General features: G+C 52.4%; 1 long non-coding RNA gene across 1 annotated transcript; it reads right to left on the bottom strand.

Moving 5' to 3' along the window:
- Positions 1–518: 518 nt before the first annotated feature.
- LOC149359830 (uncharacterized) lies at positions 519–3,984 on the bottom strand. Its single transcript, XR_016288808.1, has 2 exons — positions 3,584–3,984; positions 519–748 (listed from the first exon to the last, which is right to left on the bottom strand). It is a non-coding gene; the product is annotated as an uncharacterized LOC149359830 (long non-coding RNA).
- Positions 3,985–4,576: the final 592 nt, after the last annotated feature.

Here is a 4,576-nt window from a genome sequence, read left to right as displayed (position 1 = left end):
AATTTCGACCACCTGAGGTTCTTTAACGTGCACCTACGTAGCACAATGCACGGGCCTCTAGAATTTCGCCTCCATCGGAATTCGACCACCGCGGTCGCGGTCGAACCCGCGTCTTTCCGGGTCAGCAGCTGAGGGCCACAACCACTGAGCCACCGCGGCGGACACAAATAGCCTAAGTAGCTTTTGGACGTTCAACACCCCTGAATCAAATGAAATCAACAGGCGGTAGTTTACGGATAGGCCAAGCGAAATACCCAGCAGGCCTTTGCGAGAAGTCTCAAGCCACAGCAAGTAGTATTGAGCCATAAACCACTCGAGGCTAGCAAGGCTGCTTTCTTAGAGTTGTATGCCTGACGTAACCAAGGCGGCTATGCTTTTTACACGCTCGATGAAAACTCTACGGTAAAGTGATTACTGAGTTTCCAGGCCACCGACACGATGGCACGGTCGAACAGTGCGTCTTCGACAAGGTTGATAACACACAGACGGTGGTGTTGCTTCCAGGCATATCACACAAATCGATAGAAATTCGCTTTAATATCGGTTGACGGACGATTATATCGTCGCCGCGTACTTCCTGCATGCCCCTTTGTCCCAGCCAGAGAGAAAAGGTAGGCTGGCGTGGCCTACACGGCGGCGTTCGAGACTGACTTGGCGGAAGCTTCTACGCCGCGTACGCATCCATGCATTGCATTAGGGCTTGTTCCGATCCAGGCCAGCTCGCTTGACGAAGGACCAATCCGCGTTCCTGCGCATGTAAAAAAAGACAAGGTGTTTACTTCCACATAGAAAAAAGCTTTGAAACGGCATAATTTATATTAATGCATGATTCAGAAAAAAAAATAGTTTTTAGTTTAGTTTACAGGGGTTAAACGTCCCAAAGCAACTTAGGCTGTGAGGGACGCCGTAGTGGAGGGCTCCGGAAATTTCGACCACCTGAGGTTCTTTAACGTGCACTGACATCGCACAGTGCACGGCCCTCTAGAATTTCGTCTCCATCGAAATTCGACCGCCTACACACATGCTATGGGATGCATGGTAACAGGCTCGGAGTGTTTCGACCGTGTAAATTTTTAAAGCGAAAGCCTTACTGGCCTAGTCAACACACCAAGGTCATCGGCGCCGAATTTGACCTTCAAGTGGTGGCGTGGCAGCCACGTGACATAACACGTCTCTTCTTGCCCGGCCGGGAGCTTTGGCTCTCGGCGAACGGGTGTCGCATCGAACACAACCAGCGTTTCACTGAACGCATCAAAGTGCACCGGCATTCGTGGAGAACCCACTTTCATGCCCTGCGCATGTGATGCCGCGTCTGTAGGAGGAATAAAAAAAAACAATGCAAAACATGAGTTCGTCTTTGTGAGCCTAACCAGGCTTAAACCACAGCGCAACCAAGCATAACAAAACCTTTCGCAGCCGCCGCGGTGGCTCAGTGGTTATGGTGCTCGGCTGCTGACCCGAAAGATGCGGGTTCGATCCCGGTCGCGGCGGTTGAATTTCTTTGGAGGAGAAATTCTAGAGGCCCGTGTGCTGTGCGATGTCAGTGCACGTTAAAGAACCCCAGGGTGGTCGAAATTTCCGGAGCCCTCCACTACGGCGTGTCTCATAGCCTTAGTTTCTTTGGGACGTTAAACACCATAAACCAACCAACCAAAACCTTTCGCTTGCATATAACCACGCCTAGCTGAGCTAAACTGCAACGATTTTTAATGTGCATGAATATCTCACTATAAACGGCGATGAGCAGCGATTGCATTATACATACTTCAAAACGCGGTGGCTGTGCTAAGAATCGAAACTACCCACTGAAGGTGCGCCGGAGAAGTTCATTTAACATTTTAAAGCAATGGTTGCCACATTGCGGCTGCTGCGCCAGCCTCTTAGGGCTGGATCAGGGCAAGAATACCTCTATACATTTGTCTTTTGAGCGGCATGGGTGGTTGGAAAGGCACCCTCGTAGGTAGAGTTCAACTGTAAAATCAGACCCTCACACAGCATAGAACACAGTCATGATTATAAAACTCGCCATTTTTTGTGCGACGCCCTTCTACGTGTATGATTTAATTGGTTTTTTGGGAAAGGAAATGCCGCAGTAACTATCTCACATGTCTCGGTGGACACTTGAACGCCATAAGGGAAAGGATAAAAGGGGTACTGAAAGGAAGGAAAGAGGAGGTGCCGTAGTGGAGGTCTCCGGAATAATTTCGACCACCTAGGGGACCTTCAACGTGCACTGACATCGCACAGCACACGGGCGCCTTTTGCGTTTCACCTCCATGGAAACGCTGCTGCCGCGGTCGGGTTCGAACCCGGGTACTCCGGCTCAATAGCCGAGCGTCCTAACCACTGAGCCATCGCGGCGGGTATGGTCAAGAGGCAAAGAAGCGCAACGAACACGGACGACAGAAAGAAGGGCAACACACGAGCTGACTTCGCACTCCTTCACAAGCCTTCATACACCTCCGTACTGAAGCTTTGGGACATCCTTAAAGCGGAAGCCTGAAGGCAAGTCCGTCCCCACAAAACCTAACCAAACCAAGCCAAATTGTCCTACATCGGTCGGATGCCTTCTGGTGTCCCACGAAGGTCACGCAGCAACTACAGCGAAGCAGATTATAAAAGAATTTGATTGGTTTGTTATTGGGGTTTAACGTCCAAAAGCAACTCAGGCTATGAGGGACGCCGTAGTGGAGGGCTGCGGAAATTTTGACCACCTGGAGTTCTTTCACGTGGAGTGACGTCGCACAGTACACGGGCCTCCAGAATTTCGCCTCATCGAAATTCGACCGCCGTGGCCGGGATCGAACCCGCGTCTTTCGGGTCAGCAGCCGAGCGCCATAACCACTGAGCCCCCGAGGCGGGGCTTGGAGGAGGCTTACGCTTCGCCTTTAGGAGTAGTTGGTCGGTGTATGGGGTTTAACGTCCCAAAATATAACGTGCACTGACATCGCACCGTACACGGGCCTCTAGAATTTCGCCTCCATCGAAATTCGAACGCCGCCGCCGGGATCGAACCCGCGTCTTTCGGGTCAGAAGCCGAGTACCATAACCACTGAGCCACCGCTGCGGCCCTTTAGGAGTGTAACGCGATAGCATGTTGCAGCGCTGCCACGGCGGATGCGTTTCGATGGAGGCAAAACGCCGCGGTTGCTCGGTGGTTATGGCGCTCAGGTGCTGGCCCGAAAGACGCGTTCGATCCCTGCCACGGCGGTCGAATTTAGATGAGGCGAAATTCTAGTGGCCCGTGTACTGTGCGACGTCAGTGCACGTTACAGAATCCCAGGTGGTCGAAATTTCCGGAGCCCTTCACTACGGCGTCCCTCATAGCCCGTGTCACTTTGGGGTGGTAAACACCCACAAACCAAACGCAAATGCACCCGTGTGCTCTGCGATGTCAGTGCAACTTTCTGCGCATCGCGTGAGCAAATGACCTGCAATACAGCACGAGTTCGTTGCTTCCCCTAGCTTATTTCTTACAGCGTATAGGGGCGCGAGCGTCCAGCTACAGGTCGTTCCCCGTTACTGCACGGACAATGTGGGCAACTCAAGCAGCCCATGTAAGATAGAAATGTATCAGCAATACCTGCGAGGGGATCCGAACATGTGCGTATTGAACCGGCGGCTCCTGGTCCCGGTATGAGGCAGCACAGGCAGCAGCTTGGGCGTCTCCGTGGAGGGCCGTGTTCTGGGCGAGCAGCTCGCCGAGTTGCACCGTCTCGCCCAGACTGAGCCGCTGCAGGCAAGGGCGCTGCTGTGGGCGTAGTACAAAGCGCCTGCCGTCGGCTGCCCCATGCAGGCTGCCCCCGGCTCATAGTCCGAGGCTCAAAGTCCGAGCTGCTGCGGGAGCTCGCCCAGTTGTCTGCCATGTCGACGTGGACTGCGTCTCCTGTGTAACTGGCCCCACTGTCTCTGCCGCCGGTGCTGCTGCTTCTGATGCACCGCACGCCGCGTTCGGAACGCAACGCGCTGCACGTGCGCTTGATGATGATGATGATGATGATGATGATGATGATGATGATGATGATGATGATGATGATGATGATGCCCTCAGTCTTAATGGCACGCACCCACGGCGGGGTATTGGCCAGGGCAACGTTACTAGAACAAACTCAGCAGGTTCTAGTAACGTTGGGCCAGGGTGCATAGCGGACACAAACGCACTCATGTGCTTGGAGTGGAGTATTAATAATTTTGGCACTTACAGCTAGAATTTGTACCAAAAAATATGGAAAAGAAAAAGAAGCGCGCTTTAGCGCTCGGCGTCCTTTCTTTATTTTTTTTTTGGTTAGAGGTGCATTTCTTTTTTATTTTTTATTTATTGGTGGCAATTTTTTTGTTTCTTATTGGTTTTTGAGGAAAGGAAATGGCGCAGTAATTGTCACATCTCCGTGGACACCCGAACCGCGCCGTAAGGGAATGGAGCAAGGTGGGAGTGAAAGAAGAGGGAAAGAAGTGCCATAGTGGAGGTCTCAGGGATAATTTCGACCACCTGGGGATCTTTAACGTGCACTGACATCGCACACAACACGGGCGCCTTTCGCCTCCATCGAAACGCGGCCGCGTGTCGTCGAATAAG

This window comes from Amblyomma mixtum, chromosome 2 (assembly GCF_055824585.1).
Source record: "Amblyomma mixtum isolate Tamu chromosome 2, ASM5582458v1, whole genome shotgun sequence".
Lineage (NCBI taxonomy): Eukaryota > Metazoa > Arthropoda > Arachnida > Ixodida > Ixodidae > Amblyomma > Amblyomma mixtum.
This window is presented reverse-complemented; position numbering and strand designations above follow the sequence as displayed.